Source organism: Trachypithecus francoisi, unplaced genomic scaffold (assembly GCF_009764315.1).
Source record: "Trachypithecus francoisi isolate TF-2019V2 unplaced genomic scaffold, Tfra_2.0 Lachesis_group9, whole genome shotgun sequence".
Lineage (NCBI taxonomy): Eukaryota > Metazoa > Chordata > Mammalia > Primates > Cercopithecidae > Trachypithecus > Trachypithecus francoisi.
Window position 1 is genome coordinate 54839786 of NW_022681474.1, and position 15599 is coordinate 54855384.

Consider the following 15599-nt stretch of genomic DNA (forward strand, 5'->3'; position numbering starts at 1 on the left):
GGGGTACATGTGGTTTCAGGTTATATGGATGAACTGTATAGTGGTGCAGTCTGAGATTTTAGTGCACCTGCCAGCTGAGTAGTGTACATTGCACCCAATACATAGTTGTTTTAAAATCCCTCACCACCCTCCCACACTCCCCCTTCTGAGTCTCCATAGTCCGTATCAATCTGTGTGCCTTTAAATACCTATAGCTTAGCTTCCACTTATAAGTGAGAACATACATGTTTTTTGTTGCTGTTCCTGAGTTACTTCACTTAGAATAATGGCCTCCAGCTCCATTCAAGTTGCTGCAAAAGACATTTCCTTCTTTTTATGGCTGAGTATTATTCTATGGTATACATATTACATTTTCTTCACCATTGGTTTATGGGCACATAGGTTGGCTCCATATCTTTGCAATTGTAAATTGTGCTGTAATAAATACACTTATGCAGGTGTCTTTTTGATATAATGACTTCTTTTCCTTTGGACAGATGCCCAGTAGTGGGATTGCTGGATCAAATGGTAGATCTACTTTTAGTTCGTTAAGAAATCTCCATGCTGTTGTCCACAAAGGTTGTACTAATTTACATTCCCACTAACGGTGTATAAGTGTTCCCTTTTCACCACATCCATGCCAACATCTATTGTTTTCTGACTTTTTAATAATGGCCATTCTTGCAGGAATAAGGTGGTATCTCATTGTGGTTTTAATTTGCATTTCCCTGAGGATTAGTGGTGTTGAGCATTTTTTCATATATTTGTTGCCATTTGTATGTCTTCTTTTGACAAATGTATATTCATATCATTTTCCCACTTTTTGATGGAATTATTTGGTTTTTTCTTGGTAATTTGAGTTCCTTGTATAATAGATTCTGGATATTAGTCCTTTGCTGAATGCATAGTTTCCAAATATTTTCTCCCATTTTGTGGGTTGTCTGTTTACTCTGTTTACTTTCTTTTGCTGCACAGAAGCTTTTTAGTTGAATTAGGTCTCATTTATTTATTTTTGTTTTAGTTGCATTTGCTTTTGGAGTCTTAGTCATTAATTCTTTGCCTAGGCCAATGTCCACAAGAGTTCTTCCTAGGTTATGTTCTAAAATTTTTATGGTTTCAGGTCTTAAGATTTAAGTCTTTGATCCACCTTGAGTTGATTTTTGTATAAGGTGAGAGATAGAGATCCAGTTTCATTCTTCTACATGTGGCTAGCCAGTTTCTCCAGCACCATTTGTTGAACAGGGTGTTCTTTCCCCAATTTATGTTTTTGTACACTTTGTCAAAGATCAGATAGTTTTAAGTATTTGCCTTTATTCCTGGGTTTGCTATTCTGTTCTATTGATCTATGTGTATACTTCTACGCCGATACCATGCTGTTTTGGTAACTATCACCTTGTAGTATAATTTGAAGTTCAGCAATATGATGCTTCCAGATTTGTTCTTTTTGCTTAGGATTGCTTTGGCTATTTGGGCTCTTTTTTGGTTCCATATGAATTTTAGGATCCTTTTTTCTAATTCTGGGAAAAATGATGTTGGTATTTTGATAGGAATAGCATTGAATCTGTAGATTGCTTTGGCCAGCATGGTCATGTTCACAATATTGATTCTATGAATCCAGGAGCATGGTATGTGTTTCCATTTGTTTTGTCATTTATTATTTCTTTCAGCAGTGTTTTGTATTGTAGTTCTTCTTTTAGAGTTCTTCCCCCTCCTTGGTTAGGCATATTCCTAGGTATTTTATATTTTTTTGCCACTGTTACTAAAGGGATTGAGTTAACTTGATTCTCAGCTTGGTCATTGTGTGTGTATAGCAGTGCTACTGATTTGTATATATTGACTTTTTAACCTGAGGTTTTCCTGAAATTGTTTATCGAATCTAGGAGTCTTTTGGAGGAGTCTTTAGGGATTTTCTAGGTCTACAATAATATCATCAGTGAACAGTGATAGTTTGACTTCCTCGTTTCTAATTTGGATGTCCTTTATTTCTTCCTCTTACCTGATTGCTCTGACTAGGACTTCGAGTATTATGTTGAACAGAATTGGTGAAAATGGGTATCCCTGTCTTGTTCCATTCCTCGGGGAGAGTGCTTTCAAATTTTCCCCACTCAGTACGAGGTTGGCTGTGGGTTTGTCATATATGGCTTTTATTATTTTGAGGTAAGTCCCTTTTATCATAAAGGGAAGCTGAATTTTATCGAATGCTTTTTCTGCATCTATTGAAATGATCATATTGTTTTTGCTTTTAATTCTGTTTATGTGACATATCATATTTCTTAACTTGCATATGTTAAACCATCCTGCATCCCTGGGATGAAACCCACTTGATCATGGTGAATTATCTCTTTGATGTGCTCTTGGATTCAGTTAGCTAGTATTTTGTTGAGGATTTTTGCATCTGTGTTCACCAGGGATATTGGTTTGTAGTTTTCTTTTTTGTTACATCCTTTCCTGGTTTTGGCTTTAGGGTGACTTCATAGAATGAGTTAGGGAGAATTCTCTTTTTCTCAATATTTTCGAATACTTTCAGTAGGATTCTAACCCAATAATTTCAAAAAGCCAACTTGGCCCGGATCTGTAAGACCCAAAGGACCTCAGCAGACTCAAATACAAAACCACTTTCCACTCTGCACACACCAACACCCACATAGGAAAACATTCCACTAAAGATGAGCTTGCAGAAAATACAAACAACACAAGAAACAACTCATACTGAAGAAAAGCATCAGAAATTAATTAAAGCAAGACCAGCCATGCATAAGACAGAATTATCACTCAAATGAGTCTCTCCAGAGGCTCAGAGGTTAAGGTTTTTCAAGGGAATAGGTGCTGCTGACTGGTTGGGGATGCAATCATAGGGGTGTGGAAAACATTACTTGTGCACTAAGTGTGCCCTTGGTAAAGAAATTATTAAAGAAACACAAGGAAGATAACATAAGGAGTTCCAACATACACACAGGAGTTCCAGAAAGAGAGATGACAGCAAATGGGGCTAAAAGACTACTCAAACAGAAAGTGAATAAGAATATTCCAGAATTGAAGAAACACATAATTCTAAAACTCATAGTCAAAGAAGAGATTACAATGGAAATTTTAAAATACTTAGAGCAGAGAGATAAGGGTACCTCATATTAAAATCTCTGGGATATAGCAAAAGTGTTTAGGGAAGATACATGGCTTTAAACACAACAGAAAAGAAGAAACATTGAAAATTGATGAGCCAAGTGTCACTTAAAAGGAAGAAAAAGAACCAAATGGTAAACTTAAAGAAAGCAGAAGAAGATAATAAAGATAAAAACATCATGAAAGAGTAAACAAACAAACAAAAAAACAGAGAAGCTAAACAGAACAAAAGTTAGCTGTATGAAAAGACTAACAAAACAGCATGGTACTGGTACCACAACAGAGATATAGACCAATGGAACAGAACAGAGTCCTCAGAAATAATACCACACATCTACAGCCATCTGATCTTTGACAAACCTGAGAGAAACAAGAAATGGGGAAAGGATTCCCTATTTAATAAATGGTGCTGGGAAAATTGGCTAGCCATAAGTAGAAAGCTGAAACTGGATCCTTTCCTTACCCCTTATACGAAAATTAATTCAAGATGGATTAGAGACTTAAATGTTAGACCTAATACCATAAAAACCCTAGAAGAAAATCTAGGTAGTACCATTCAGGACATAGGCATGGGCAAGGACTTCATGTCTAAAACACCAAAAGCAACGGCAGCAAAAGCAAAAATTGACACATGGGATCTAATTAAACTAAAGAGCTTTTGCACAGCCAAAGAAACTACCATCAGAGTGAACAGGCAACCTACAGAATGGGAAAAAATTTTTGCAACCTACTCATCTGACAAAGGGCTAATATCCAGAATCTACAAAGAACTCAAACAAATATACAAGAAAAAAGCAAACAACCCCATCAAAAAGTGGGGAAAGGATATGAACAGACATTTCTCAAAAGAAGACATCCATACAGCCAACAGACACATGAAAAAATGCTCATCATCACTGGCCATCAGAGAAATGCAAATCAAAACCACAATGAGATACCATCTCACACCAGTTAGAATGGCAATCATTAAGAAGTCAGGAAACAACAGGTGTTGGAGAGGATGTGGAGAAATAGGAACACTTTTACACTGTTGGTGGGATTGTAAACTAGTTCAACCATTATGGAAAACAGTATGGCGATTCCTCAAGGATCTAGAACTAGATGTACCATATGACCCAGCCATCCCACTACTGGGTATATACCCAAAGGATTATAAATTACTCTACTACAAAGACACATGCACACGTTTGTTTATTGTGGCACTATTCACAATAGCAAAGACTTGGAATCAACCCAAATGTCCATCTGTGACAGACTGGATTAAGAAAATGTGGCACATATACACCATGGAATACTATGCAGCCATCAAAAAGGATGAGTTTGCGTCCTTTGTAGGGACATGGATGCAGCTGGAAACCATCATTCTTAGCAAACTATCACAAGAAGAGAAAACCAAACACCGCATGTTCTCACTCATAGGTGGGAACTGAACAATGAGATCACTTGGACTCGGGAAGGGGAACATCACACACTGGGGCCTATCATGGGGAGGGGGGAGGAGGAGGGATTGCATTGGGGAGTTATACATGATATAAACGTCATGCACATGTACCCTAGAACTTAAAGTATAATAAAAAAAAAAAAAAAAAAAAAAAAAGAAGTGCATCTCACAGAAACTGAAAAAAAAAAAAAAAAAAAAGAAAAGACTAACAAAATAGACAAGTCTTATAAAACCAATAAAAAGAAAGTTAGAAATAAATAATATCAATAAAAAGTTGACATACTTCAATAAAGCAGATGTTAAAAAGATCAACTACTTTATGCCAGTAAATTTCAAAATGTAAACACAAATAGAAACATTCTTAGGGAAATATTATTTGTCAAAACTGGTGCAGGAAGAAATCAGATTCTGGATAGTCTTATAAATCATAAATAAACTGAAGCAAAGGTTTAAAATCCCTTTGGTTTAAAAAAAAAAAGGAGTGCAAAGTTTTATAGACAAGTTCTACTAACCTTTCAAAGAAGTGATCATTTTAATTGTATCTAAGATAAATAAGGGGGTATTCTCTCTTCTTCTACACTCTCTCATTTATTGTCTGAGACTACTATAACTTTAATACTTAAACCAAACAAAGACATACAAGAAAGAAAAATTACAGACCCATTCCACTCATGCATATCTATGAAGAAATCCTAAACAAAATATAAGCAAACAAATGTTAAGATATTAAAAAGATAATACATCTATGACCAAATTCAGTTTCTCCAAGAATGTAAAATCGTTTAATATTAGAAAATAGCTAACTGTCATTTACTCATTGACAACATAAAGAATTAAAATAATGGGATCATTCTAATCATTAAAATGCATTCAACAAACTTCACCATCCCTAATTTAATTTTTTAAAAGAACCTCCATAGAAAGGGGACTTCAAGGTCATTGATGACAGCCACCTTGTACTTACCGCCTCCTTCACATAGAAGAACGCAAATAGCAAATAGATAATCACACTTCAAATAGAGCATCTAAGAGAATTCAACAGAGAAGTGACATAAAACACCAAGAGAGGGAAGCAAAAGAGCCTGCTCAGCTGCGATTGGCTAGGAGCCCAGAGAGGCTCCCCAGTGTGCTGAAGCAGTAAGTGAGAGATCCCCAGTAGTACATATTTCCAGCTTGGGCTCCAGTAATTCTAGCCAAGGAAGAGCCCCTTGACTCCCATGGGCCCTAAGACTACCATAGGGAGGTGCCTAAAGACCACACAACAGCATTGCTCCAAAGAGGGAGTTCATGCCAACTCCCATACACCTCTCCGAGTTCTAAGCAGCTATAACAAGGCACCATTTTGAGAGCCCAGTCCCCACCATATTGCATCCTGCTGGAGTCTTAACAGCCCCTGCATTTCCATATCCCCAGAGTCCCACTGACATCCCTTACCCATGGTCACCGCTGCTGCTGGCTGCTGCTGTCAGGGCCAAAGCATGAGTCATTAGCAGTAACCCTGTCTCCCCTAGTAGCGGGGCCACCATGCATTTTCATGGACCCTGAGGACACGCTACTTCACCCACAGCCACTGCCTCCCATGGCAGGCTGCTGTCACTGGGTGCTAAAGTGTGCCCAACTGGCAGCAACCCTATCTCCCCCAGCAGAGGGGTCCCCATGCATTTTCACACACTACAAGGACAGGCTCCCCTGCCCACAGCCATCACCTGCAGGCAAAGTGCATGCCCCCCAGCCATCTGCCTATAACTGCTGCCACTGAAAGTGAACCTGCTCTCCCAGCAGCAGGACTACAGCATAGCCACTGCTGCCCAAACACAGGTACTCTACTGGGAACCTGAAGATCACCCCACCCCTGCCCACCACATCCACTGCCCCCACACACAACTGGAGGTCCTGAGGACAGGCCCACCCAGCTCCATACCACCCCACCAGTTCCCAAGCACACCATCTGGGGACCTGAGGATCACCCTGCCCAGTCCACCACCACTGACAACTAAGCACTCCTCCCAGGGACCTGTAAAGAGACCCACTGAACCTGCCACAAATACCACAGCTGGCACCCACCCACACCATGCCACCTGCAGGACTGGGGACTGGCTCACTCAGCCCATCATAGCCACTGCCAACATCAGTATGGATTGCCTGGGAGTCAAAGGGTTGTCCCACTACATGCTACAGCCATTTCCCACACCATGTTCACTGCCTGGGGACATGAGGACCCACTCACCTCTCCAACCTATCACAGCCAATACTGGCACCCAAGCAAGTCACCTTGCTTGGGAGGCCCCAAAATAGTCCTGCCTGTACCCACTAACACTGGTGCTAGGGTATGCCACCCTGGGACCCAAGGACAGGCCCATTTGACATTCCTGTCCCCAGAAAAACTTCACCATGGCCTCCATGAACAACTGCACACTAAGCCACTGAAGAAATCACAAGCATTACCGATACTGTGTACAGCTAAAGAACTTAAACAAAGACTATACTTCTGTACACACCTAACCAAGTGCCCTACCCAACACCATAGATACATCTTCAGGAAAAAGTCCTCTCCTACAAAAACAGACCCAAAATATTGGAAGAAGTGACTGTTAGAGAAGACGCACATATATCAATGTAAGGACAAAAAGAAAAAAAATACAGGAAAAAGCAAGAATATATGACATGTCCAAGGGACCACAGAAATAATTCTCCAGCAATAGGTTCCAATGAAAAAGAAATTTATAAAATACCAAAAAATATAATGATATCAAAGAAGTTCAGTGAGACACAAGAGAACACAGATAGACACACAAAGAAATCAGAGAGACACTGCAGGATTTGAACAAAAAAGTTACCAAAGAGATAGCTATCATAAAAAGGAAAAACCAGAAATCCTGGAACTGAATAATTCATTGAATGAAATTTTAAAATATGTATTTGAAAGCTTCAACAACAGATTATATCAAGAAGAAAAAAAAGAATTTCAGAACTTGAAGATAGGTCTTTTGAAATAACTCAGTCAGACAAAAATAAATTTTAAAAGAACTTAAAAGAATGAACAAAGCCTATGTGACATATGGGAGACCATAAAGTAACCAAGTATACAAATGCTTGGTGCCCCAGAAGGCAAAGAGAAAACCAAAAGGGAGGAATAGAAAATACATTTAATGAAATAATAGCTGAAAACTTCCCTAGTCTAGTAAGAGATTTAGACAGCTAGATACAGGAAACTCAGAGATCCCAAATAGATAAAATTCAAAAAGTCTTCTCAATGGCACATTATAGTCAAACTGTTGAAAGTCAACAACAAAAAGAGAATCCTAAACACAATAAGAGAAAAGTATCCAGTCACTTATAAGGGATTTGCCATCAGACTAACAATGGATTTCTCTGCAGAAACCTTATAATCCAGGAGATAACGTAAAGATACATTCAAACTGCTAAAAGAAAAAAACTATCAACCAAGGATCCTACATCCAACAGTTATCCTTCATAAATGAAGGACAAACAAAAGCTGAGGGAATTTATCACCAGTAGACACGCCCTACAAGAAATGCTTATGGGAGCCCTATACTTGAAAACAAAAGAATGATATCTACTGTCATGATGAAAACACATGAAAGTATAAAATCCACTAGCAGAGCAAACACACAAGTAAGCAAAAAAAGGACTCAAATGTTACTACTATGGAAAACCACCAAACCACAATGATAAACAATAAGAGAGAAAGAAAGGAAGAAAGAATATACAAAACAACCAGAAATCAATTAATAGAATGAAAAAATAAGCCCTTACATATCAACAATAACCTTGAATCTAAACATATTAAACTTTCTACATATATCTTCCTGCTAAAAGATATAGACTAGCTGACTGAATTTTTTAAATGACTAACTACATATTACCTAAAAGAAACTCAACTCACTTATAAAGATACACGTGGACTGAAAGTAAAGGGGTAGAAAAGATATTCCATGTAACAGAAACAAAAAGTGAGCAGAAGTAGCATACTTATAGCAATAAAACAGACTTTAAGCCAAAAACAGTAAAAAGAGACAAAGGAGGTCATTAAATAATGATAAATGCATCAATTTAGCAAGAAGATATAACAATTGTAAATATATATGCACTCAACACTGCAGCACCCAGATATATAAAGCAAATATTATCAGATCTAAAGGGAGAGAAGACTCCAATACAATAATAGTGGGTTGCTGAAGTCCCCCACACTCAGTATACAAAAAAAATTGGATTTAAACTGCACTTTAGACCAAATGGACCTAACATTTACAGAACATTTCACTCAACAGCTACAGAATATATACATCATTCTCATTAGCACATGAAACATTCTCCAGGACAGACTATATGTTAAAACACAAAACAAATCTCAAAAAAGAATTAAACATTGAAATCATATCAAGTATCCTCTCGGACCACAGTAGCATAAAACTAGACATCAACAAGAAGAGAAACTTTGAAAACTGTATAAATACATAGAAATTAAACAACCCGCTCCTGAATGACCATTGGGTCAATGAAGAAATCAAGGAGGAAATAAAAAATTCTTGAAACACGTGCAAATCAAGACAAAACATACCAAAATATAGAATACAGCAAAAGTAGTACTAAGAGGCAAATTTACAGTATTATAGTAACAAGTGTCTACATTTTTAAAAACAGTAGAAATGTTTCAAATAAGCAATCTAATAGTACACCTCAAGGAACTGGAAAAGCAAGAACAAACCAAATCCAAAATTAATAAAAGGAAAGAACTAATAAAGATCAAGGCAGAAATAAATGAAATAGAGACATAAAAACAATACAAAAGGTCAACAACATGAAAAGTTGGTTTTTCAAAAAGATAAACAAAACTGATAAACTGCTAGCTATACTAACCAGGAAAAGAAGAGAGAAGACCCAAATAAAATCAGAAACAAAAAAGGAGACATTACAACTAATACCACAGAAATACAAAAGATCATCAGAGACTATTATGAACAACTATATGCTAACAAGCTGGAAAACCTAGAGGAAATGAATAAATTTATGGACACACACAACCAAGTTTGAATCAGGAAGCAACAGAAAACCTGAACAAACCAATAACTTGTAACGAGATTGAATCTGTAATCAAGTCTTCCAACAAAGAAAAGCCAAGGACTGGAAGGCTTCGCTGCCAAACTCTACCAAAACTACAAAGAAGAACTAATACCAATTATTCCAACTATTCCAAAAAATTGAAGAGGCAGAATTTCCTCCTAATTCATGCCACAAGGCAAGCATTACCCTAATACCAAAACCAGACAAGGACACACACCCAAAAGAGAAAACTACTGGCCAATATCCCTGATAAAAATAAATGCAAAAATCCTCAACATAATACTAGCAAATCAAATCCAACAACACATTAAAATGATAGTACACCATGATCAAGTGGGATTTATCCCAGGGTTGCAAGGATGGTTCAAACATGCAAATCAATAAACATGATACATCACATCAACTGAATAAAGGACAAAAACCACATGATCATCTCAATAGATGCAAATAAAGCATTTGACAAAATTCAACATCCCTCAACAAACTAGGTGTAGAAGGAACATACCTCAAAATAATAAAGCCCATATATGACAAATCCACAGCTAACATCATACTGAATGGGGAAAAGTTGAAAGCCTTTCTTCTTAGAACTAGAACAAGACAAGGATGTCCACTTTCACCTTTCACCATAATACTGGAAGTTGTAGCCAGAACAATCAGATCAGAGGAAAATAAAAGGCTTCAAACTTGGAAAAGAAGTCAAATTGCTGCTCTTTGCAAATGACGTGATTTTACACCTAGAAAGACCTAAAGACTGTATCAAAAAAACCTCTCAGATCTGATAAATGAATTCAGTAAAGTTGCAGGATACAAAAGCAACCTACAGAAATCAGTAGCATTTCTATATAACATTAATGAACTATCTGAGAAAGAAACAGAAAAGGCAATCCCACTTAAAATAGCTATGAGAAACCAAACTACCGAGGAATAAATTTAACCAAGGAAATGAAAGACCTGTACAAGGAAAACTACAAAATATGTAAGGAAGAAATCGAAGATGACACAAACAATGGAAAAACACCTTATGCTCACGGATCAGAATAATTAACATTGTTAAAATGGTCATAATACCCAAAGAAATCTGCAGATTCAGTGCTATTTCTATCAAAATATCAGCATCTTTCCCAGAATTAGAAAAAATAATACTAAAATTCCTATGGAACCAAAAAGGAGCCCAAATAGCCAAAGCAATTTGATCAAAAAGAACAAAACAGGAGGCATTACTTTACCTAACTTCAAATATATTACAGAGCTATAGTAACAAAAACATCATGGTATTGATATAAAAACAGACACACAAGCCAATGGAACAGAATAGATAACCCAGAAATAAATCCACATATTTACAGCCAAACTGATTTTCAACAAAGGCATGAAGAACATACATTAGGAAAAAGACATCTTCTTCAATAAAGAGTGTTAGGAAAACTGGATATCCTTATCCAGAAGAATGAAACTGAACTCCTATCTCTCACTATATACAAAAACCAACTGAAGACGGGATTAAAGGCTTAAATGTAAGACTCAAAACTATAAATCTACTAGAAGAAAACATAGAGGAAACACTTTAGGACATTGGTCTAGGCAAAGATATGGTTAAGACCTCAAAAGCACAGGGAACAAAAACAAAAATATATGAATGAGACTATATTAAACTAAAAAGCTTCTGCACTACAAGGAAAGCAATCATCAGAGTGAAAATAGAACCTGTTGTATGGGAAAAAATGTTTGCAAACTATTCATCTGATAAGGGATTATTATCCAGAATATATAAGAAACTCAAACAACTCAATAGTTAAAAAATAATAATAATAATCCCATTTAAAAAGTAGGCAAAGGACATGAACAGACTTTTCTCAAAAGAAGACACACAAATGGCCAACCGGTACACACAAAAAAAATGCTCAACATCACTAATCATCATCACTAATCATTAGGGAAATACAAATCAAAACCACAATGAAATATCATCTTACCCTAATTAGAATGGCTATTACTAAAAAGATAAAAAATAACAGATGCTGGTGAGGATGCAGAGAAAAGGGAACTCATATTTCTTGGTGCATGGGAATGCAAACTGTACAGCCATTATAGAAAACAGTATGGAGATTTCTCAAAAAACAAAAAATAGAAGTACCATATGATTCAGCAACCCCACTATTGAGTGTCTGCCCAAAGGAAACAAATCAGTATATCAAAAGGATACCTGCACTCTCATGTTTATTGCAGAGCTATTAGCAATAGCAAAGATATGAAATCAACCCAAGTTTCCATCGATGGATGAATGGATAAAGTGTGGCATATATACAAAATGGAATACTATCTGACCATAAAAAAATAAAATCATGTCATTTGCAGCAACATGGATGAAACTGGAAGTTCTTATGTTAGTGAAATAAGCCAGGCATAGAAAGCCAAATATCACATGTTTTCACTCATATGTAAAAGTTTAAAAGTTCATGTTATGGAGGTAGAGAGCAGAATGATAGTCAACAGAGGCTGGGAAGGATGTGGAGGTGGGAGATGAAGAGAGGGTAGTTAATGGGTACAAACATATAGTTAGACACAAGGAATATGTTCTAATGTTCAATAGCAGAATAGGGTGACTACAATTAACAGCAATGTATTGTATATTTCAAAATAACTGAAAGAGAGAACTTGAAATGATCTTAACACATAGAAATTATAAATGCTTGAGGTGATGAATATCCTAAATACCCTGACTTGACCATTATATGTTCTGTGCACATTACAAAATACCACATGCACCCCACAAATAGATATATTATTTATCAACTAAAAACCTCACAGTAAAATGGAATTAGAAAAGAACTAACTTGGCCTGACAAAGAGCATCTACAAAAATCCTATACAACATATATCATACTAAAAGGGGAATGTTGGAAATGATTGGTTCCTATGAGAATCAGGATAAAGAAAAGATATGTACTGTCATCACTTTTATTCATTGTTGCGCTAGAGATTCTACCTGGTACAATAAAAAGGTGGAAAAAAAAAGAAAGGTTTATAAATAAAATAAAACTGGTCATTGTCTGCAGTCACTATGATTATTTACACAGAAAACCCCAAAGAGGCCGGGTGCGGTGGCTCACGCCTGTAATCCCAGCACTTTGGGAGGCCGAGGTGGGTGGATCATGGGGTCAGGAAATCGAGACCATCCTGGCTATCACAGTGAAACCCCGTCACTACTAAAAAATACAAAAAAAATACAAAAAAAAAAAAAAATTAGCCGGGCGTGGAGATGGGCGTCTGTAGTCGCAGCTACTCGGAAGGTTGAGGCAGGAGAAAGGCCTGAACCCGGGAGGCGGAGCTTGCAGTGAGCCGAGATCGCACCACTGCACTCCAGCCTGGGCAACAGAGCGAGACTCCGTCTCAAAAAAAAAAAAAAAAAAGAAAAGAAAAAGAAAAGAAAACCCCAAAGAATCTACAAATAAATTAATAGAAAACATTAAAAAGGTCAAGGTAGCTTTTATAAAATCAACACATAAAAGTCCATTTCATTTTACATACCAGCAACAAATAATAAATCACAATTAAAAAGATGTTTACAATAGTGCCCAGAGATAAATCTAACAAAAGACATGAAGAATATGCAGATCATTACAAACATATTGAAAGACATTGGAGAAGATCGAAATAAAGGAGAGGTATTCCAAGTTCACAAATAGGAGGGCCTCAGAAAGAAGTTGGTTCACTCAAATTGATCTATAGATTCAATGCAACTTAAGTCAAACTCTCAACAAGGAAACTTCTGCTTCTCATATGGCAGGCTAGTTAATTCGAACTAAGCTTCTCAAAGACGAGATCTTTTAAAATCTGGCATACATCTTTTTAAAAAGCATAAAAGAGCTTACTGAATGAAAATGAGAGAGAGAGCAAGAGTAAGTAAGCATAGCATTGGGGCTTCTCTTACCCCAGGGCTATCTAGTGCTCTTGAATAGGCAGCCTAAAGAATGAGCTGCATTTTTTCAGTCCTTGCAGAAGTAGAGAGTACAAGAACTGGAGTCCAGCACCACCAAGGATGGGGAAACCCTGATAAGTCACCACCCTCCTTAAGCTAGGATCCCAAAGGACAGCACCACAGGAATTAGGATTAAATATAAATCAACCAATCTCCAAACGGACTGTAGCCCAGTTTTGAGTCATCTGGATGGCTCAGAAAAATCTCAAACTCTGGAATTATAAGAAGATGATCCTGGATTGGTGCAAGTAGGAGTTAACACGAAGTAAATTTTAAAATCTTCTATAGAGGAAGATACCATCTTAGGCCTCAAATTGTTTCTACAAATAATTTTTTCATACAATGCTCAGCACACAATTAAAATAAACCAGAACTCTAGGAGACAAGACAAAATGCGTAGAAAACCGCGGAAATAATAAACCACAGGAACAAACACATGGGTTCTCCAAACAATGGAATTCTCAAACACAGACTATAAAATACCTATCTTGACTACAATGAAGGAGATAAAGCCAAACCAAAAAACTTGGGAAGAAACTGAAAGTGGCACAGCAGATTTGAAAAGAGAATAAACTATAAAATTTTAGAATTGAAAAATACATAACTGGAATAAACAACCAAATTCCTGGCTTTTCTTCTCAGTTAAGAGCCAAAAAGAAAATTCATAGACTGGATTACAGGTAAAAATGAATGAATGCGTGCATATCTACATGTATACATACAACCCCAAAAGAAGTATGGAAAAAGAAAAAAGAGAAAAGCACAGAGAAGACACTTGCAGATTACAATGAGAAGGTCTAACATATGTTTAGCTGGAGTCCCTGAGAATGAGAAAATGGAAAAAAAGCAGTACATGAAGAAATAATGACTCAAACTTTTCCAAAAACTGATGAAGGACTTTAATTCAGTTTCAAGAATCTCAACAAATCACAAGAGAGGTAAAATACACAGTAGCATACGTTAGGAGAATTAGTGGGAAAGGGTTTTTTAAATCCTTTACTGTTACAGTAAAACTACAGAAAGCAAGAGATAAAGAAACATAAGCAGTCTTGAAAACAGAACAGTAATGGAAAACAACTATTTATTACAAAACTTTTAGCGAAGTTAAAAACAACGTTAAATTTCTAATTAATAAAAATACCACAGTGAGTAGAGGATTTTTGCCTTTTAAGACGTGTACAAAGTTTACGGAGAACCAGAAAGTAAATCCTTCTAAGACAGGACAGGTAACCATACAGAGCCAAGAGGATTAATAATGACATCATATTCAGTCCTGCCTTCCTCCATAGTCTGCTGGGTTCAGCTGTATTGGTGAATTCAGTGGTTCTTGTCCGATGATGCAAAACTCTTAAGTGTTGGAGGAAATTATTTATGACCCATAATAATGTCAAACTTCTACTGATATCATTCCTCTATTTACCAATCGTGTATAAACCAATTCTCATCAAAGAAATATGTATCATGGAACATACTGTACACGTGGAGAGAATTAAAATACACAGTAGCACACGTTGGGAGAATTAGTGAGAAAGGGTTTTTTAAACCCTTTACTGTTCAAAAGGAGGGGAAAAATATCAACTACAATTGAATATTTAGAAAATAAAGAAGTGCTGTAATTACAAGGGTATTGCGATTGCTAGACTGGGCTAATTGCTGTAATAAACAACCCCCAAAATCTCAGTGGTTATGGAATAAATATTTCCTTCTTGCCTCGGTCACCAACAAATGCAGATGGGTGGGGCTCTATTCGGCTCAGCTACTCAGTGGTCCAGGTTCCTCCCACGTTTTGGGTCTGTCTCCCCGGGAGCCTCCGGTCCTCCCTGGGATCCCGTATCTGGCTACCGATAAGAAGAAGGCGACAGCAGGTGTGGAGGAGACTTTTAAGGAGCCATGCCTAGAAGTGGTGGATGTCTTTTATGTCCAAATTCCAATGAGCAGAGCTGAGCAAATAAAAGGGAATTGGACGAATTCACAGTTTTGGCCCCACCAAAT